General features: G+C 42.7%; 1 protein-coding gene across 1 annotated transcript in view; it reads left to right on the top strand.

The window, feature by feature from the left end:
* syn2b (synapsin IIb) overlaps positions 1-22,874 on the top strand; it is a 405,945-nt gene that overhangs the window by 253,701 nt on the left and 129,370 nt on the right. The gene's annotated exons all lie outside the window — the stretch shown is intronic.

Raw genomic sequence — 22,874 nt, 5'->3', positions numbered from 1 at the left:
CGTTGCATGTTTGACGAAGAAGCTAATAATTAAAAATCTTTAAGAGCCACACAAACGACACATTTCACTATCTGTTCTGATGCATGTTTGACAAAGAAGCTAATAATTAAAAATCTTTAAGAGCCTCAGTCAACCAAAGGTTGCTGGTACAACTTCTTAGCCAAGAGATAACTCTGCAGATATGGGAAGAGGTCCCTGAGCTGCAGAGTCTCACCATGAACCTTAGTTACGGGGGCTGTAATGCACTGCCCTAGGGCCAGGTTGATTGGGACTTTTGTCTTGAGAGTGTTGCACGGAAGATGATCCTCTCCTGTGCTTGAGTGGGAACATGTCAAATGGAGCTTTTGAGCTGTGCATAATGAAACATAAACAAGAAACTGCAACGACATCTGTAGTACCCCGGCTTTGACAGGAACTGATGACTGATATTGGGACGGCACAGTAGCATAGTGGTTTACACAGCGCTTTACAGTACAGTCGACCTGGGTTCAATTCCCACTGCTGCCTGCAAGAAGTTTATACATTCTACCCGTGAGTGCATGGGTTTCCTCCGTGTGCTCCAGTTTCCTCCCACAGTTCAAAGATGTACCGGTTGGTAGGCTAATTGGTCATTGTAAATTGTCCTGTTTTTAGGCTAGGATTAAATCAGGGGGTTGCTGGGCGGCACGGCTTGAAGGGCTGGAAGGGTCTATTCTGTGCGGATCTCAATAAAATAAATAAATAATACAAATCAGCACCCAGTCCTCTTCTTTATGTCCATCAAACCAACCTAAAAATCATCATGAGTATTGCTGCTAGAAGATCAACATTGAAGTTGTCAAGGACCCCGCAAAGGTGGCTCATCTCAGGTAGCACCTCAGACATTGTCGACACTCAGGAGGCTCAAAGTCTCCTCAGCTCGTGGGCTATTGGAAGTCCACCCTAACTGGCAACTCGCAAAGAGACTTCTGGCTTCTCTAACGCAAAAAAAATCAAAACTGATGAATGAAACTGACCAGGAGATTGAGGAGCTAATTTAGGGAAAATGTAAGATGTTTCTGGATTGAAAGCTCCACTTTTTCTTCAAGGGGAAAGAAGGAAAGAAATAGCTTCACTGGCACCTGAAGGCGGAAGTCCAGCAGAAAATTAATGATGCAAAAATTTATGAGAAGGAAAATAGAGAATAATGCCGGAGACACAGCAACCTGCTGACAGCCATGATGTGTATGGGTTCTTCATCCACCTATGGTCCAAACACCCAAGGCCCTGTCTCGTAGAGAACTAAATAATGGGAGCAAACTCATTGCCGGTCTTTTCCCAGGAAGGAACACTCTGAAACTCTCCTCAACGATGACTCTGCCCTTGAGATGAGCACCTTGACAACTTCCCACAGCAATCCATTCACTCCAGGCTTGCCATCACCCCTGATCGAAGAGAAGTTGAAATGCTGATGTCCCAGAAGAAGAACAATAACAAAAACATGGGGCAGCAGGCACATCCCTGCTGAAGTTCTAAAACGTGGGCATGAAGAGCTCCAGTCTCAACTCCACATCCCATTTCTCATGCCTGGAAAGAGGAAGATGCACCAGAAAATCTCTGAGAGGTCATAATTTTGACCCTCTTCAAGAAAAGAGACTTCTGCGATATCTTCAGGGATGTCTTCAATTTTTTGTCACAGTGTTCTAACCCATCTTCTCCCAGTGACTGAAGAGCAGTTTCATTAAACAGAGTGTAGGTTCTGCCCGTCTCATATCACAAAAGGGACAATCTTCACTATAAGAGGGATACCAGGAGAAGCATTTTTCTTACGTCACTAAAGCCTTTGATTCCATCAGTGAGATAATTCATCACTTGTTTGTGTTCACTGTGTGATGGTAAACCAGCCTGAGTAGTAACCAACATGTCTACAGCAGAGTCTGTCCCAGTGAAGACCACCCCTTTCATCAGCCTGAGAAAAGGCAAGCAAGGGGATTGGGGCTGAATGGACGTCAGCGTAAGGAAGGTGTATCTGTCTGTTAACACTCAACTAGTTTGGCAGAGCTGCTTGGGCAGGCTGCAGTGACTAATCTTCTGAGGATCACATTTTGCAGAAACGAAACAAATTATATCCAATGGAATGTGAAGCTGATCCTGTTTCTCCCATCCGTGGTTACAAAAACTGGCATGTGATGAATTCCAGGCGCACACATGCTGAGGCAGACAAACTTTGCAGAATCTCTAGGTACATGAAGAAAAGCCTGAAATTGTTACTTGAATATAAGCCCAAAGGCATCCTTATTATTGATGGAAATACTGTTCTGTGTGTTGGCTATGCACAAGCAGAGCATTAAATTCCAGCTAAAAGAAATGGCCAAGGCAAAATTGTCAAGAAACAAATCACGTAATTTTCATTAATAGGGCAGGGGTTGGTATACAGTGTAGAGTAGAGATAGAAGGATCCCTTTACCCTTCCATTGCCTATCATATCATACGCTATCTAAAAGGTTCAAGGTTCAAAGGTTCATTTATTCTCAAAGTATGTATGCAGTATGCAACTCTGAGATTCACCTTCTCCAGATAGCCAAGAAACAAAGAAAATCGTGGAAGCAAACTCCTCACCGCACAAAAGTCACCCAAATTCAAACTGCAGTGACAACAAGAGCATCAACCACCCCCCCCACCCCACAGAAAAACAAATTGGTGAACTGCGTGCGCATCAAACCTCAGCCCCCGTCCCAACAAAAAACCATACGAATCGCACTAAAATTAAATCGTCTCAGATGGCAAACAGAAAAAAAAACGGGTGAAAACACAGAATGTAAAAGACATACAACCGAAAAAGAGTCCAGTCCAATCCATAAATCACAGAACTTTGCCTCAAGGGAGAGGGAGACCGCTCACACGTAGAGACAGAACAACAGGGGAGACGTAGACATCTTATCCAGCTACATTGAGCCATGGACTCTTTATCCGGCAACATCAGGTGGCAATATCTTAGCCCTTTTTTAAGGTTGTGTTTGCCTGTGATCTGATTCAGCCATTTTCTTTAATAATGGTTAGTAACTCTGACCAAAGTTTCCTGTTCCAGAGCAGAAATATTACCTCAGAAGTTGATAACTCCAAGGTTCAGTTTACAATCAGAACATAGAACAGTACAGCACAGTGTAGGCCATTTGGCCCACAGTGTTATACCAACTTTTTCACCTACTCCAAGAGCAATCTAACCCTTCCCTCCCGCATAACCCTCCATTCTTTGTTTCCACCATTCATCAGTCGAAAAGTCTCTTAAATCTTCTTAATGTATCTGCCTTTACAACCACCCTGGCAATGTGCTCCATGTCCCCACTACTCACTGCTTGATAAACCTACCTCTGCCATCCCCCAAACATTAGAATTAAGACTTTCATCAAAAGCTGCCCAAGGAGCAGCTGCGAATGTGACTGGGATTAGTGTATGAAGTAGGCCAGGATCAGAGACTTGTGGAATCCTAACATGCCAGCACCAGCTCCAGCCAGTTGTTCTCCCCTATTCTTTCCCACTGGCCATGCAAACTCATTCACTTTGAGCCTTTTACTAATTTCCTTGAAAAGTTAATACTGTAATTATTTTCACGGGCTTTCTGAAAATACCTTCCAGATCGTAACAACTCTCAGTGCATCCTTTTCATCGTATCCCTTTTGCCTATCACCTTAAATCCATGGCCTTTGGTACTCAATATTTCTGCTACAAGAATCGTTTCCCTTATTTACTTAATAATAAAGGTTTTCAACATCTCTTTCAAATTCTACTTTTAATGTGAGTTTCTTAAGAAACATGTAATTTTGATTGATATGAACTTATTTATCCAATTTGCACTTGAGAGTTAATCACTTTGAACAACAAACTTGGTTGATAAAGCATCTCTATTAAGTGCAATCACAAATAGAAGTAGTAGTAGTCATGTGATCACTCAAGTCAAGTCAGGTGTTCTCCTAAGGGACTGTCTATTGGTGGGTCCTCAGGTTACTGTAGAGACCAATCCAAGATCCACATATTCTGGTGCTGTGTGGGCAAGAGGAAGTGGTGGTTGTGGTTAGTGAGTGGGTCTGGTACTTAGTTACTGCCTGTAATGCCACTGACATTTAGGACAGCAGTGAAGATCCTCCACCTCTGTCTGTATAGAAGGATTCTTCATTGCTGTTCCTGTAACAGTTGTTTTTTGGCCAGTCAGGGTTATTAACCCTGAGCTGAGCTCCCGAACCTGGAGGACCGGTGGTCGGTGGACCACTCTTGGTCTGGCCTCTACCCTTTCACCTGTTTGGCAAGGGTGACTCTACCAAGAGCTAAAACTCAAGGCCCTGACTCCAGCCGACATAGCTCTCCAGGACATTGAAGCACGCAATCCTCCAAACCCAATGACAAGTTTGTGATCCTCTTGGTGGACTGGGTCTTGTAGCTGATAGAAAATTTCACATGTTTAGAACAATAAGAACAACATGTTGGGTGAAAAAAAATTAATATAAATGAGGGAAAGAAAAGGATGGTGTTTCCTTTCATGACCTTTGGACCTTTATTCCTACCAAGATGGTGACATTACAGATCCAATGAACATGAAGATTCAGGGGTTGGAAAGTGTGGTCAAGAGAGCATGAGGGTCCAGTAGAGTTTAGTCATTAATCTCCTGAAAAGAAGATAGAGAAATTGAGAAAGGAAAGATTAGGAATGTATGAAAGTGAGAGTCCTGATGAAAAGTTTTGGCCCAAAATGTCGACTGTTTACTCTTTTCCATAGATGCTGCCTGGCCTGCTGAATTCCTCCAGCATTTTGTGTGGGTAGCAAAGGTAATGACATCTTTTAAATTAGTGAGAGCAGCAAGCAATGCATGTACAAGTTATCAGTCTCCCCAAAACTATTATATAACCATATAACAATTACAGCATGGAAACAGGCCATCTCGGCCCTTCTAGTCCGGGCCGAACTCTTACTCTCACCTAGTCCCACCAACCTGCACTCAGCCCATAACCCTCCATTCCTTTCCTGTCCATATATCTATCCAATTTAATTTTAAAGGACAACATCGAAGCTGCCTCAACCACTTCTGCTGGAAGCTCGTTTTGAGATTTTTAAAAAAGTTTATTAAGGCATTATACAAATCTGTATTTGGCAATCATAGTGCAAGTTGCAGATACATTCCTGTCAAATAAAGAGATCTTTAGATTGCAGAGTGAGATTATAGAAAAATAATTACTACTTCTCTCATTATTAAGGGCAGAACTCATTTTGTAATTCTGACACGTTACTCCCTACTCTTGTTCTCGAAATTGGGTATGAATCCGCTGGGAGTATGTATCTACTAATAAAAATGCAAATTGGAGCTGTAATGGCAACCTGTCCCTAACGGCTCATTCAGGGTAGGCATTAAAACTGAAAACATTTCTGATGCTCGGTCTTAGTGAAAAATTACACCATAGTTACTAATCATTTAACCTGTCTAACAAGCAGAATCCATAAAAGTTCCTCTGCAGCAGTGCAGTTGGACCAAGACATGAGGCAGGGAATCATAACATAATTGTAATGCAGACAGAGTGTGTATTTTACTGAACACGTCACAGTAACTCATGAAAAGCTAAAGAACAGATGGAAACAGAAACCGTAGTCTGCAGTAATAAAAGTTTTATTACCTGTTGTGATCCAGTCAAAAAAATAACAACAAATAACTTATAAGAGGTACAGACAGGGTAAGTGCGAGCAGTCTCTATCCACTGAGGTTGGGTGAGACTAGAACTAGAGGTCATAGATTAAGGTGTAGTGTTTAAGGGGAATATGAGGGGAAACTTCTTCACTCACAGAATGGTTAGAGTGTGGAATGAGCTGCCAGCAGAAATGGTGGATGTGGGTTCGATTTCAAAATTTAAGAGGAATTTGGATAAGTACGTGGATGAGTCCCCGGCTGGTGGCGTAGTGGCATCAGCATCGGACTTTGGGACGAAAGGTCCCGAGTTCGAATCCAGCTGGCTCCCTTGCACGCTTTCCATCCGTGCTGGGTTACGAGCTGGTGATCTCTTTGGAAACTCACCCCGGCAGAAGGCAGTGGCAAACCACTGCTGTAAATTGCCTCGTACACGGTTCCCCACTACGTCAGAGAGGCGTGGAGTGAAATCACCCGCTAACTGGAGAAACCCCGGATGTGATATACCTTTCCTTTCCTATATGGATGGGAAGGTTATGGAGGGCTGTGGTCTGGGTGCAAGCAAGTTAACAGGACTCGTTGGAATAATAGTTCAGCACAGAATAAATGGGTTGTTTCTGTGCTGTCATTTTCTGTGATTATGACTCAATCAGCAATCTCCAGGGGTTGCAATGATTGAACACCACAGGTGATCCTATCTGTGTGAACAGATTAGTGGACTGCATTGGGCTAACAAAGTACAAATTTGCCTCTCTTAACCTCTTGGATCCCTACTGCCATTGTGATTGCCCCTCGCAGATCTAGAAGAACTTTGATTTCTTTGATTTTTCAATCCCTTTGATTTTTCCCCACAGCCTCCTCGCTTTGAAAGCAAGCATGACTAGAATTCTCCAGCCCTGGCAACATTCTTGTGAAGTTTTTATGCACCTTCATAGAATCCCGTGTCTAAGTCTGAAAGCATGTTATTATAAAGGGGAAAAGTTATAGGAAATGAATGTCTGTATGGATTAGTGTCATGTCTTCTGTTGTGGGTATAAAGCACTGAGAATGGCATTTTATACCCAATGATGAAAGGCTGGAAGTACTGCTGGTTCCAAGGGATGCAGCTTCTTAATACACAACGCAGGTTACTGGAATGGCAGTGGTCAGGTCCTAAAGAGTTAGCACAGGGAAGAGGAACAAGGAAAGTTAAAATGGTGAGGTAAAGAAATGCAACCTTCTCCCTGTTAAAGATTTCAACAGTTACACGAAACTGGGTTGATATTGTTATTACTTAAGTTGATGGAATCATTCTTAGACATGCTTGATAAAGCTCACAAGGCAAGAGAACGGTTAATTTGTGCACAGTAAGTTCATACAATTAGCTGCATCATAATGAAATCAGCTCTTTTAATGTGCGGAGAAAGAGACAAAGTTTTGAACAGAAATGTCAAGGATCAGATAATAATTTTACCCCAAATCCAACAGCTCCAACAGGACAGCTCCAAGGATGTGTTCAAATCGCTGGACTGCATCTTGAATCCAGAAACTTAGCATTCAGAGATAAGAGTGTTACTAACTGAGCCACAGCCAGTGGTGCTGTTTAAAGTTCAAAGTAAATTTATTATTTAAGTACATCTATGGCACTGTATACAACCCTGAGATTTGTTTCCTTCTGAGCATACTTAGTAAATCTAAGAACCATAATAGAAAGACCACATCCAACAAGACGGACAAACAACCTGTGTGCAAAAGACAACAAAACAACAAACTGTGCAGATACAAAAGAGAAAAAGGAACAATAAATAAACAAACAAACAAACAAGGAAGCAAGCAATATTGAGAACATGAGATGAAAAGTCCTTGAAAGAGAGTCTATAGGTTGTGGGACTGTTCAGTGATGGGGCAAGTGAAGTTGAGTGAAGTTATCCTTATTAGTTCAACAACCTGATGGCTGAGGGGTAATAACAGTTCCTGGAACTGGTGGTGTGAGTCCTGAGACTCCCGTACCTTGCTTCCTGATGGCAGCAGCGAGAAGAGAGCGTGACCTGTTGGGGGGTCCCTGATGATGGATGCTGCTTTCCTGCAACAGCGCTACGTGTAAATGTGCTCAATGGTGGGGAGGGCTTTACCTGTGATAGACTGGGCTGTGTCCACTACTCTTTATAGGATTTTGAGGTCCAGAGAAGGTGTAATCTGACTGAGCGGTGCCATTCTTCTTGGAGAAATAAACCAGTTCTTAGACTTTCACTATGGTAAGGTGGAATCACATATCTATTTCCAAGTGGATACATGTCGCGTCCACTGTAGATATGCAATTGCCCTTATGTCAGGACCACCCAACAGAGGCAATATTAGTTTGAATTAGGGTGTGCGTATGTCTCAATTTTCAAATGTGTTATTGCTTCACCTCTTGTATTGTCATTTGCCTGGCTGGAAAACGTCTATGTTAGCTGAGTATGGAGAATAAAAAATCTCTGTGCATTCAATATAACTACTTAGTCTTTGCAGCCGTGGATAATAAATTGCCACATCGAACTTTACTTGGGATCTGGAATTCATCTACCTGCCAATAATGTGTGCATCAATTTTACATTTGGATTCATGATCTGGTACTTTGAGTTAAGCATACTCCTGCTTCTGGCTGCTCAGCTTTCTTCCAAGAATGGTAAAACAAAGCGACAATGTTTTCCGCACTGGAGAAGGCCAAGGAGGTGGGGACAGGCTTCCAGTTTCTGCTTATTGCATTCACAAAATTGCTGCATACTGCCCTCACTGAAGTGAGGCTGCTGGTACTGGAGAACCATGGATTGGACACAGTTGTTTAAGATGTAACTCATTCTAGACGGAATCAGCATGGGTTTTTAGCTACTCATCTAAGTCTTAGTCCCTTTACTGAAGTGAAGTAGGTGCTGGAAATCTGAGATAAAAAAAAAGAGAAAATGGCAGCAGAAATCAGAGATTGTGGGTAGCAACTGTAGAGAGAAAAAAAAGGGGTAAAGATGGCAAGGGGAGAACTTGGATGAGTTCTGACACAAAATGATGGGAATTGAAAGAGTGAGCTGGAACTTTCTCAGCCATAATCTTTAGTTGGACCTCAGTGGGTTGAGCAGCATCTTTGTGAGCAAAGGAATGGTTAACATTTCAGGTCAAAACTCTGCATCAGTACATAGATTTCCTCACGTTGTAGGAGGAGGCCACTCTGCCTGTCGATTCGATGCCATTGCAAGACAAACCCATTTCCCCTACTCACTTACAGTAGCCTACTGCCTCTCTTAAGCTTTTCAACTCTTCCCAGATTCTCCTCTTCCCCTGTACGTCCCTACACTTGGGAGAAGTTTCAAGTTCCCTGTTAACCTCGTAATCAGCACGTCTTTGGAGTGTGGGAAGAACCTGGAGCGCCCGCGGGAAACTCGCATGATCACAGGGGAAATATGCAGACTTCACAGAGACGGCACCTGAGGTCAGGATGGAGGCTAGGTTCCGGACCATTGTGACAGCAGTGCTAACGGGTGTGCCATTTAATGCGAAATATTGACAGTAACACATTTAACTAATGAAATCTGACCTGTGTAGATACAACATAGCACAGTAACAGGCTCTTAGGCCTACGGTTTTCTGCCAAAGCAATTAAATTAATAATTAAATGCTCAATTTAACTAATCTTTTCTACCTACACAATGTCCATATCTTCCAATTGCCTGCACATTCCTGTGCCAATCTAAGAGCCCTTTGAACACTTTTATCACATTTGCTTCCCCTAGCAGCACATTCCAGACACCCACGACTCTCTGCATAAAAGTAAAACTTGCCCCCACACATCTCCTTTGAACTTTCCCCTTTCACCTAAAATGCATTTCAACCCTGAGAGAAAGATACTGGCTGTATATTCACTCTTTGCTTCTCATAATCTTTTAAAGCTCCATGAGATATCTGCCGCTCCAGAGAAAAGAACCCAAGTTTGTCTGGCCTCTCCTGGTAGCACATGCCCTCTAATCCAGGCAGCATCTTTGTAAACCACCTCAGCACCCTCTCCAAAGCCAGGACATCTTTCCTGTAACGGAACAACCAGAGCTGAATGCAATCCTCCAGATGTGGCCGAACCAGAGTTTTATAAATCTGAAACATAACTTCCTGGTTCTTGAACTTAATTCCCAGATGCATAAAGGCAAGCACCCCATATGCCAACTTTTCTGCCCAGCTTGGTTTTGTAAGCCGACTGCCGGACTGAGACGTGATTTTGGATTGATACTGTCTCTCGGCATCTCTAATAGCTTTACAGAGGTCATGTAAAGGCCAGGTAGAATGCTGCAGACCTAGACTTCATAAGAGAGTGGATGTCCTAGCTCATGTATGGCTTCTGGTTTAGAAACACCCATATTGTCTCCCTTGGTACACAGTCCGCAGCATAGTTGCTGATGAGGTGTGTGATGATAGTGGCTCGCTCATCTAGACTGGCAGCTGAGCCTTTGAGCACGGAGCAGTCTACCTACTCAAAGAATCTCATCTGTTTCCTCAGACCAGCACTACATGAATTCCTTTTCTGTATTTCCCCATTTTAGCTTCTGTTTGGATGTGGAGAGTAACAGAACAGCCTGGTGGTCTGACTTACCAAAGTGTGGACAGGGAATGGCTCACTAGGTTCTCTATCTCCTTCCTGTACTTCGATTCATCATTCCTTGAGATGCGGCTCACCAGGTATCTTCAGTGGTTGTATAGCAATGGTCCAAAGTGTTTGGGCCTCTGGCAGGACAGGAGATGTGCTGGTATTACTATGGTAACACACTCCTGAAGTTGACCTGGCTGAAGTCATCGGCAGTGATGAAAAGAGCTTCTGGGTATCACATTTCAAGGATTTGACCATAGAGTGTAGTTGACTGAGTGCAAGCTTTGTGTCTGTCTGAGGTAGGATGTAAACTTCCATCAGATTAGCTGAAGTGAATTCCCATTGCAGCTGTTATGGGTGACACTTCGCTTGCCAGAACTATCAGATCTGAGCAGTACGAGGAATTGATTAAGAAGCAGACCCCTTCGCCTCCTCCTTTGCCTGAAGGCACCGTACAGACTATCCAGTGAATTGAGAAACCCTCAGGTTGAATGACACAGTAATATGAAGTGGGTGTAAGCCATGTTTCAGTGAAACATAGCACTCAACAGTCTCTCAGTACTCTTTGGTTGGTCGGTCTTGCCCTTATTTCATCAGGTTTGTTCTCAGTGACCTGGACATTAGCTAGTCATATCCTGGGGAGAGGCGTCTTTAACCCATACTCTTCTAGCTTCACCTACATCCCAGCCCTCTTGCCACTCTTCTGAGGTAACTGCTGGTTCCGAGGGCCAAGCCACCCTTGGATGTTTCTTGTAAATGTGGTAGTTATACCCACCTCTACCACCTCCTCTGGCAACTTGTTCTGCATATCCATCACCCCCTCTATTAAAAAGTTGTTTCTCAGGTCCCCTTTAAATTTTTTCCCATTCACCATAAATCTAGGCCATCGAGTTTTAAATTTCCCAGTACCAGCAATATGTGTGGATTATAGCAATTTCTAACCATTCACCTTATCACTCTCTTCACAGAGCAGTATTTCCTTTTCATTATTTTTAAAATTTGATATGTTTCTGCCTGAATTGTATTTTTTATTCTGTGTATTTCCATCCTCTGTTTTTGATTCAAACTTCTAGCCGTCCTTTTCTGATACGATGTGATTATCGTAAGCAACCCTAAGCTGCCTTCAATTTATCGATATACAGTACTGTGCAAAAATCTTAGCTATATATGTGCCTAAGACTTTTGCACAGTAATGTAGTGTTTACAAAATGTTTATATCTGTTCCCTCCAGCAGAAGGGTGGATATTATTTTGAATATTCCATTTAAATTTGCCAATTCAGTAGGTTAATTTTACAAGTGCCTTATGCTAAATTTACTCTCCAAGTCACCACACTTGGCATTGGCCTTTCTAAGTTGAGCTACAGCCAGGAGCATCCCACCTGCAGGCTCCTCTTCACAGCCAAACGATCTCAGCTCCAGGGCATTTGTGGTTTGAATACACACAAAGGACAGGAGGGACTCAGCACATTAGGCAGCATCAGTAGAGGGGAATAAACAATTGACGTTTTGGGCCAAGAACCTTCATCAGAACTGGAGAGGAGGAGGGAAGAAGCCAGAATACAAAGGTGGCGTGGGGGGTGGGGGGAGAGGGGATAGAGATAAAGCTGGGGAGTGATAGGTGGAAGTGGTGAAAGGCTGAAGAAGAAGAGATCTGGCAGGAGAGGACAGTGGACCATGAGAGAAAGGGAAGAAGGAGAGGCACCAAAGGGAGGTGATAGGCACAGTTGAGGAGAAGAGAAGGGGTAAGAGGGGAGTCAGAATGGGGAAAGTAGAAAGAGAGAAGGCGAAGGAGGGAGAAATTACTGGAAGCTAAAGAAATTGATGTGTTTACGATTTGTGGTTTGAAATCTTGTTGGGTACATTGACATTTTGTGATTAATGGTTAATTCTGGAGCAATAAAACAGAAAACCACTGTAAATGTAAGAGAAAATACTTGGCAACATTTTGCATCTTAATGGAGGTACTGTGTTTGTTCATTTGTCATTGATGTTAGGACTAGAAATTTGTATGGCCACAAGTTTCATATCAAAAAATATAAATCAACCGAACAGTCTTCAGGGTTCTAGTTGAATAATCCATGGAATGGATTTTACTTTACATATTCCATTACATTTGCCAGTTTATAAGATACGTGCTGTGAGTGCTTTGTTCTGAATTTACTCTCCATGGCATTTCACTTCTGTGGGTCAGTGGATTTCACAGAAGAACACAACATAATCGCTCAGGCTAGTGAATTTGATCCACTGGTACTTGAACCTTCTAGTTGTGCAGTTGCACACAACGAATTATTCTGAGTGTGCGTTACTACAACTTAACTCCAATGCATGATAAAGCCTTTGTTCTCACACAGTGTGGATCATAGCAGTGGGCAGTGAAGTTAAGCTTATAATCTGTTCAAGAAGTCTCCTATAAAAGTTCAAACTTGCCATGTACAGAGAAAGATTCTCCTGCCTGCATCTAAAACATTAAGAACTGGGTGTCAGAGAAATAGAACATGTGCAAACTCTGGCATTTACCTGACTCAGTTTGGTTTAGTCTCTTCCTTCCAGTCATCTATCTCACTACTGCTGTTTTAGTAATTTCAGTGTTTTTCCCTTTGTTTAATAATTTATTTCTTGTGTTTTTTACCAAATAGTTTTGACTGATATCAATTTAAATTTAGTTTTCACTCCTAACATGTAGAAGTCCTCTAATAATAATTACTTCATGTATTTTAAGTACTTAACTGCATCTTTCCTGAACTTAAAAGCTTTGCATCCTCTAAACCTTTCTTATCTTTCTTTTGTACCTCATGACAATAGGAGCTCGCATTAGAGAAATAAAAGAAATAAGAAAGTAGTCCAATGGCGTTTCAGAGAAACATAGAAAACCTACAGGCCCTTCGGCCCACAATGCTGTGCCGAACATGTCCCTACTTTAGAAATTAACTTGGGTTACCCATAGCCCTCTATTTTTCTAAGCTCCGTGTACCTATCCAGGAGTCTCTTAAAAGACCCTATTGTATCCACCTCTACCACCATCGCCAGCAGCCCATTCCACACGCTTACCACTCTCTGCATAAAAAACTTACCCCTGACATCTCATCTTTACCTACTCGCAAGCACCTTAAAACTGTGCCCTCTCGTGCTAGCCACTTCAGCCCTGGGAAAAGGCCTCTGACTATCCACACGATCAATGCCTCTCATCATCTTATACACCTCTATCAAGTTGCCTCTCATCCTCCGTCACTCCAAGGAGAAAAGGCCAAGTATACTCAACCTATTCTCATAAGGCATGCTCCCCAATCCAGGTAACATCCTTGTAAATCTCCTCGGCACCCTTTCTATGGTTTCCACATCCTTCCTGTAGTGAGGTGACCAGAACTGAGCACCACTCACAACACGCTGGAGGAACTCAGCAGGTCGGGCAGCATCCGTGGAAAAGATCGGTCGACGTTTCGGGCCGGAACCCTTCGTCAGGACGGAAGGTTCCGGCCCAAAACGTCGACCGATCTTTTCCACGGATGCTGCCCGACCTGCTGAGTTCCTCCAGCGTGTTGTGAGTGTTGCTTTGACCCCAGCATCTGCATATTATTTTGTGTTTACAGAACTGAGCACTGTACTCCAAGTGGGGTCTGACCAGAGTCCTATTTAGCTGCAACATTACCTCTCTGCTCCTAAACTCAATCCCACGATTGATGAAGGCCAATGCACCGTATGCCTTCTTAATCACAGAGTCAACCTACGCAGCAGCTTTGAGTGTCCTATGGACTCGGACCCCAAGATCCCTCTGATCCTCCAAACTGCCAAGAGTCTTACCATTAATACTATGTTCTGCCATCATATTTGACCTACCAAAACGAACCACTTATCCGTGTTGAACTCCATCTGCCACTTCTCAGCCCAGTTTTGCATCTAATCAATATCCCGCTGTAATCTCTGACACTTCATATTTTTTTTCATCATGTTTACAATTATCTCATACCTTAAACCACATTCTGTTTTTCTCACTTCAACTTTGGAAAATCACTCTGTTTATTTAAGGCTTGTTGATCTTTTTCATGATAATTTGTTACACTAGATGGCCAGCATCTGCAAATCTTTGCTTTATTTCTACCTTCTCCTCTGTGCACTACTCCAGCCTACCTTCTGGAATATGTTTTGTTGTTTTAGCCATTGCTAATATCAATTACCTGCCTCAGTCAGCTTTGTTATGCTTTTTAAACAAAGGTATCAGGCTTACATGTTCAGGCAGAATCACAGCAGTGCTCTGTAATTCATTACAGAAGCCATCATTTTGAAAATTAGCCACTAAGACTCCTTCATGACCCATGATTATCTTTGTCCATTTAGACCAGGATATTTTGTCGGTTTTAAGTTCTGCATATTTATCTGAAACACCTGCAGACTGAGTTGGCCATGGCAAATATAAGACAATGTTCTATCCATTGGGAAGTCAAGTATTCAAGATGTCAGATCTTTAGCCAAATGATATAACTGTAGTTTAAAAATGGAATAAACTATGAGAATCAGGTGTTATCGCAGAAGGATCACCAGAATGAGAAAGATGACACTAAGTTTCAATTATTGGTTCTTGCAATTTTGACTATTTGCCTAAAGTGGAATTTTAGGAACTTCAGTTACACTTATACCAAGGTGTTATTGTTAAACCAAACTTAGTATGCCAGGAATAAATCCACATATTGTATGCTCAATCAAAAATTCACAAGAACTGACGGAATCGAGGCGCCAGAATGTTTTGAAGCGACTGAACCCAATGATTGAACATCAATTTAGGCGTCAGGCCTGATTGAAAAGGTCAGGGTGTCGGGGTCCGAGGTGGGGTATAGACCAGTTCAGCTCAGTCCTCCGTAACATTTACTCAGTTCTGCGCAGAACTAAAGATCGGAGGACAGACTCTTTGCCGATTTCAGTTCAGGATGCTATTTGCTTGCCTTTATAGTTTACATGACTTGTTTTCTCTCTTCTCTGCACATTTGGGTATTTGACGCTCTTTTTTTTAATGGGTTCTTTTGGGATTCTTTGTTTCGTAGCTGCCTGTAAAGAGACGAGTCTCAAGGTTGTATACCGTTTACATTCTTTGATAATGAATGCGCTTTGAATTGCGAACTTTGAACCTTGAGAAGTGGTCAAGGTGAATTTGTTACTCACCCTTCATGCTGGAGTTGATTTTGTACATAGTTCCGGTTGAAGGAGAGCAGCATGACAGGAATGCCCATTCACCCAGTTAGACGAGCAGGATCGTCTCTTAGGCCACGATCAGTGTAAAATGTCATCAAATGTCTGTTTGAAGCAACTAGCTGGGAGCTGATAGAGGCAACTTATTGATCATACAAGAAAGAGGCTACGGTTATATACTTGCCACATAAATGCTAAAAAAAAAAGAGTGAATCTGATTTCACTCTCTGTTTGTATGCAGTTAACCAACAATAATTTAATGGTGATTACTTATTTTACATTTTTTGAAAGTGTTTTTAATTGTTTTCAATTGAGAAATCTTTTCGGCATTATTTTGAGTTGTCTGTGTATAGCTTTCAATTGCTTTCAGTGTTTATCTTTTTATCTTCCAAGTACTAACAAACAGAAAATGCCGGAAATGCTCAGGAGGTTCTACAGCATCATGGAAGGAGAAACAGAGTTAATGTTTCAGGTCAAAGAGCAAAACCAGTTGTTCCGTTTCTCTTTCCACAGAAGCTGTCTGACTTGCTGAGGTTTTCCGGCATTCAATGGTTCAATGGCTCAATTTTATGTCAGAGAGTACATACAGTATACAACCTGAAATTCTTGCTCTTCACAGACATCCACGGAACAGTGAGGGAAAAAAAAGCCAAGGAGCAAATGGCAGAAAAGCATTAGAACCCCAAAGCCCCCTTCCCCCTTCCCATGCACAAGCAAGCCTTAGGTTTTCTAAGCCTATTGGGGAGAGTTTAAACTAGGATTGCTGGGGAGTGGGAACCAAACTGAAGAGACGGAGGAAGAGGCGGTTGGCTCACAAATAGAGAATGCTTGGGGACAGTGCGAGAGGGAGGATGGACAGGTGATAGAGAAGGGACGCGCTCAGACCATTGGGAGACATTGATCGTGTGGATAGTCAGGCAACAAAGATAAATCTTCTGGACCTGATGGAATGCACCCTCAGGTTCTGAAGGAAGTAGCTGGAGAGATTGTGGAGGCATTTATGATGATCTTCCAAGAATCAACAGATTCTGGCATTGTACCAGATGACTGGAAAACTGTAAATGTTACTTTGCTATTTAAGAAGGGTAGGAGGTAGCAGAAAGGAAACTATAGACCAGTTAGCCTGACATCAGTGGTTGGGAAGTTGTCGGAAACGATTGCTAGGGATGAGATTACGGTGTACCTGGAGGCACATGACAACATAGGCCAAATCCTGCCTGACAAACCTACTGCAATTCTTTGAGGAAATTACAAGCAGGGTAGACAAAGGAGATGCAGTAGACATGGTGTACTTGGATTTTCAGAAGGCCTTTGACAAGGTGCCACACATGAGGCTGCTTAGCAAGATAAGAGCCTATGCAATTACAGGAAAGTTACTAGCATGAGTAGAGCATTGGCTGGCTGGCAGAAAACAGAGAGTGGGAATAAAGGGATCATATTCTGGCTGGCTGCCGGTTATCAGTGGAGTTCCACAGGGGTCGGTGTTTTTAACGATGTATGTCAATGATTTGGACTACAGTATTAATGGATTTGTGGCTAAATTTGCTGATGATACAAAGATAGGTGGAGGAGCGGGTAGTGTTGAGGAAACAGAGAGCCTGCAGAGAGACTTAGATTTTTGGGGCAATGGGCAAAGAAGTGGCAAATGAAATGCGATGTTGGAAAGTATATGGTCATGTACTTTGATGGAAGAAGTAAACAGCAGACTATTATTTAGATGGGGAGAGAATTCAAAATGCAGAGATGCAAAGGGACTTGGGAGTCCTTGTGCAAGATACCCTAAAGGTTAATCTGCAGGTTGAGTCAGTTGTGAAGAAGGCGAATGCAATGTTGGCATTCGTTTCTAGAGGTATAGAATATAAGAGCAGGGATGTGATGTTGAGGCTCTATAAGGCACTCATGAGACCACACTTGGAGTATTGTGTGCAGTTTTGGGCTCTTTATTTTAGAAAGGATATACTGACATTAGAGAGGGTTCAGAGAAGATTCACGAGAATAATTCCAGGAATGAAAGGGTTACCGTATGAGGAACGTCTGGCAGCTCTTGGGCTGTATTCCCTGGAGTTCAGGAGAGTGAGGGGGGATCTCATAGAAGCATTCTGAATGTTAAGAGGCCTGAACAGATTAGATATGGCAAAGTTATTTCCCATGGTAGGGGATTCTAGGACAAGAGGACATGACTTCAGGATTGAAGGACATCCTTTTAGAACTGAGATGCGGAGAAATTACTTTAGTCAGAGGGTGGTAAATATGTGGAATTTTTTGCCGCGAGTAGCTGTGGAGGCCAAGTCATTAGGTGTATTTAAGGCAGAGATAGATAGGTTCTTGATTAGCCAGGGCATCAAAGGGTATGGGGTGAAAGCAGGGGAGTGGGGATGACTGGAAGAATTGGATCAGCCCATGATTGAATGGCAGAGCAGAGTTGATGGGCCAAATGGCCTACTTCTGCTCCTATATCTTATGGTCTTATAGTAATTGAACTCTGAACTTCGACGCCCCAAGTTCAAAAATGTGGTGACATGTAATCCAAACACTATATCCAGCATCATTAACTCCTCATCTTTTAAATACAATAATATCAGGTTTTTGTGAGTTACTCTTTGGTCTCCCCTTGTAGTTATGCTGCATAGTCAATGCTTAGATAAACTCACATGGCCTCAATTCAATTAAAATTGCACCGTGATATCTTTCTATCAGTTTTATATCTTTCACATCTGCTGGGAGAATAAAACCATTTTGGATGGGCTCTTCTCATGGATCTCGTTAGGTCACCTTCAGCCAATATCAGCAAGCAAAGGCATCAGTAATTTATAAACACAAGAGGTTCTGCAGATGCTGCAAATCCAGAACAGCACACAAAATGATGGAGGAACCCAGCAGGTCAGGCATTCTTCTATCAGAGATTTATTCCAGGTTCGTGTTCTGGTAGTCCTTTTATTTGGGATGCACTTCTTGAGTTTCTTGTGGTAGAAACATAGAAACATAGAAAATAGGTGCAGGAGTAGGCCATTCGGCCCTTCAAGCCTACACTGCCATTTATTATGATCATGGCTGATCATCCAACTCAGAACCCCGCCCCAGCCTTCCCTCCATACCCCCTGACCCCCGTAGCCACAAGGGCCATATCTAACTCCCTCTTAAATATAGCCAATGAACTGGCCTCAACAGTTTCCTGTGGCAGAGAATTCCACAGATTCACCACTCTCTGTGTGAAGAAGTTTTTCCTAATCTCGGTCCTAAAAGGCTTCCCCTTTATCCTCAAACTGTGACCCCTTGTTCTGGACTTCCTCAACATCGGGAACAATCTTCCTGCATCTAGCCTGTCCAATCCCTTTAGGATTTTATACGTTTCAATCAGATCCCCCCTCAATCTTCTAAATTCCAACAAGTACAAGCCCAGTTCATCCAGTCTTTCTTCATATGAAAGTCCTGCCATCCCAGGAATCAATCTGGTGAACCTTCTTTGTACTCCCTCTATGGCAAGGATGTCTTTCCTCAGATTAGGGGACCAAAACTGCACACAATACTCCAGGTGTGGTCTCACCAAGGCCTTGTACAACTGCAGTAGTACCTCCCTGCTCCTGTACTCGAATCCTCTCGCTATAAATGCCAGCATACCATTCGCCTTTTTCACCGCCTGCTGTACCTGCATGCCCACTTTCAAAGACTGGTGTATAATGACACCCAGGTCTCGTTGCACCTCCCCTTTTCCTAATCGGCCACCATTCAGATAATAATCTGTTTTCCTATTTTTGCCACCAAAGTGGATAACTTCACATTTATCCACATTAAATTGCATCTGCCATGAATTTGCCCACTCACCCAACCTATCCAAGTCACCCTGCATCCTCTTAGCATCCTCCTCACTGCTAACACTGCCACCCAGCTTCGTGTCATCCGCAAACTTGGAGATGCTGCATTTAATTCCCTCATCCAAGTCATTAATATATATTGTAAACAACTGGGGTCCCAGCACTGAGTCTTGCGGAAACCCACTCGTCACTAGTGGTGTTTTTGTAATCTTGCTGAGGAAAGCTATGTTCTACTGAGCATGTCTTTTTGTGCAGTGAGATATTCTTCTCAAGTGATTTGGGTCCATGCATTAATATGAAATGCAGTGTTGACATTTGTCTTTAGTAAAGCTTGTACTTGATTTTTTGACTAATAATTGCTTTGTGCTTGATCAGACCAGAATTTATAGAGAGAGCTGTTGTGTTTTGTAATTCCAAAACATAAAACTAATTGAAATGAAATAGGGACCCAAGAATGTGCATATTATTTTTGTTTTTCTTTAAGCAAGGCACACATAATGACGGTGTCATAATGATGGATGTTATTTATGTATGTTTACATATAATCCATAATAAATTATTTAAACAACAAATACTTAATCAAACAATGCATTTATGATATCACTCAAATATTACTGAAATACTAAATATACATCACTCCTCAATCCAATGTAGAATGCATTTATATAAATATATAGAAAGAGAGAGAGAGAGAGAGAGAGAGAGGGAGAGGGGAGGAGGGGGAGAGGGGAGGAGGGGGAGAGGGGAGGAGGGGGAGAGGGAGGGAGAGAGGGGAGAGAGAGAGAAGGGGAGGGAGGGAGAGAGAGAGGTTGATTGATTGATTCTCAATTAGTTAGGGCATGAAGAGATACGGGGAGAAGGCAGGACATTGGAGGTGAGAGGGAAAATGGATCACGCGTGATGAAATGGTGGAGCAGACTCAACAGGCCAAATTGAACAATTCTGCTCCTACAGTACATCTTATGGTCTTATTGTCTCATATACATAAGGCAACCTACATAAAGGATGAGCCCGTCCCAGCGCTGGGAAAAATGGGGGAACTGTAGTTTCTGCAGTGTATTTCAGCCATTTTGGGTGGCCATGTAGACTTGAAACAGTGTAGGGTCTTTTCTGCTTTCCCTTTAAATCCTCTATGTTGTAACAGGGAGACTTTTGACATGCCTCAGGGAGAATATGTCAAGAGAAGTGTCCTCTCTTGTAAATTTTTCAGGTACTTCCTTTCCCAAGGGTAAACAGGACAATCAATCAGCATTTCCACAATTAGTTGTCCTCCTGAATTCGATCTTGTAATTGTGTTCTCCAAGTAACAGACCCAGTCTCTTCTGGCGTGAGTGGAACATCCTTCTGTGAATTGCAAATGATCACCAGTGGCTGATACACACAAAACTCAGCAGGCCAGGCAGCATCTATGGAAAAGACATCACCATTTCCTTTACTGTTTGGAAAGCCACCTCACACTGCTTTGCCCATTGCCATTTCTTCCTGATCTGTATTAATGAGTCCAAGAGGCGGAGCACAGTAGCCAAGTTTGGCAGGAATCTGTTATTGTAATTAAAAAATCCTAGAAAGCACCACAACTGTGACACGTTCTTTGGCCTCAGGGCATCCACCACTGATTAAATTTTCTCAGCACACTTGTGTAACACTAGTGCACCTAGTCCTGTGTCACTCATATCATTATCATAATTTTTATCAACAGCTTGCAGATTAGTGCCCTTTTTGAAAGGCAACTTGACTTTTTAATCTTTTTCCATTCCCTGCGCAGTCCACTTGCTTTTGTCTGCTTGACATGCTTTTTGTATGTGTCCTACTTTTTTGCATTTTCTACAAATTTCACTTTTAAACCGGTATTGTTCTGATGTATGTGAGCCCTTGCCACAACAGTAACACAATTTGCTCGGCCAAGCCAGTCTCTGATTAGATGTTGAAACCTTGTTCACGCTCACTTTCATTCCTGACTACAACTCAATTGCATCTATGTCAGCAGTTTGCATTGATACAGCTATTTCAACTGCTCTTTTAAGTGTAAGTTGTGCTTCAGTTAGGAACCGTCTTTGAATACTTTCTTGTAAGGTTCCACAAACTAAAGGACCTCTCAGTGCATCATTAAGTCGAACACTGAACTGAACAGACAATGCTCAGACAAGTTCTTCAATTCAGCCACATATGCTGAAATGGACACCTCTTCCTTTTGATTTCGCTTATGAAACCAAAAACATTCTGCATTGGTTCTAAATGTTGCTGCAGTACTTCCACAATATCAGCAAATCTCATTTCGGCTGGTTTGGCTGGAGAAGTCAAACTTCTAAGCAAACTGTCTTCAATTATGTGAAGAACAAAAGGATGACAGGAGTGAAGGTAGGACGGATTAGAAGTAAAGGTGGGAAGATGTGCCTGGAGGCTGTGGAACTGAGCGAGGTCCTCAATGAATACTTCTCTTCGGTATTCACCAATGAGAGGGAACTTGTTGATGGTGAGGACAATATGAGTGAGGTTGATGTTCTGGAGCATGTTGATATCAAGGGAGAGGAGGTGTTGGAGTTATTAGACTACATTAGGACGGATAAGTCCCCGGAGCCTGACGGAATATTCCCCAGGCTGCTCCATGAGGTGAGGGAAGAGATTGCTGAGCCTCTGGCTAGGAACTTTCTGTCCTCGTCCATGGAAATGGTACCGGAGGATTGGAGGGAGGTGAATGTTGTCCCCTTGTTCAAAAAAGGTAGTAGGGATAGTCTGGGTAATTATGGACCAGTGAGCCTTACATCTGTGGTGGGAAAGCTGTTGGAAAAGATTCTTAGAGATAGGATCTCTGGGCATTTAGAGAATTATGGTCTGATCAGGGACAGTCAACACGGCTTTGTGAAGGGCAGATCGTGTCTAACAAGCCTGATAGAGTTCTTTGAGGAGGTGACCAGGCATATAGATGAGGGTAGTGCAGTGGATGTGATCTATATGGATTTTAGTAAGGCATTTGACAAGGTTCCACACGGTAAGCTTAATCAGAAAGTCAGAAGGCATGGGATCCAGGGAAGTTCGGCCAGGTGGATTCAGAATTGGCTTGCCTGCAGAAGGCAGAGGGTTGTGGTGGAGGGAGTACATTCAGAATGGAGGATTATGACTAGTGGTGTTTCACAAGGATCTGTTCTGGGACCTCTACTTTTTGTGATTTTTATTAACGACCTTGATGTGGGGGTAGAAGGGTGGGTTGGCAAGTTTGCAGATGACACAAAGGTTGGTGGTGTTGTAGATAGTGTAGAGGATTGTCAAAGATTGCAGAGAGACATTGATAGGATGCAGAAGTGGTCTGAGAAGTGGCAGATGGAGTTCAACCCGGAGAAGTGTGAGGTGGTACACTTTGGAAGGACAAACTCCAAGGCAGAGTACAAAGTAAATGGCAGGATACTTGGTAGTGTGGAGGAGCAGAGGGATCTGGGGGTACATGTCCACAGATCCCTGAAAGTTGCCTCACAGGTGGATAGGGTAGTTAAGAAAGCTTATGGGGTGTTAGCTTTCATAAGACGAGGGACAGAGTTTAAGAGTCGTGATGTAATGATGCAGCTCTATAAAACTCTGGTTAGGCCACACTTGGAGTACTGTGTCCATCTCTGGTCACCTCACTATAGGAAGGATGTGGAAGCATTGGAAATGGTACAGAGGAGATTTACCAGGTTG

This window comes from Mobula hypostoma, chromosome 15, assembly GCF_963921235.1.
Source record: "Mobula hypostoma chromosome 15, sMobHyp1.1, whole genome shotgun sequence".
NCBI classification, from domain to species: domain Eukaryota; kingdom Metazoa; phylum Chordata; class Chondrichthyes; order Myliobatiformes; family Myliobatidae; genus Mobula; species Mobula hypostoma.
Note: the sequence above shows the minus strand (reverse complement) of the source record. Positions and strands in the feature narration are given on the sequence as shown.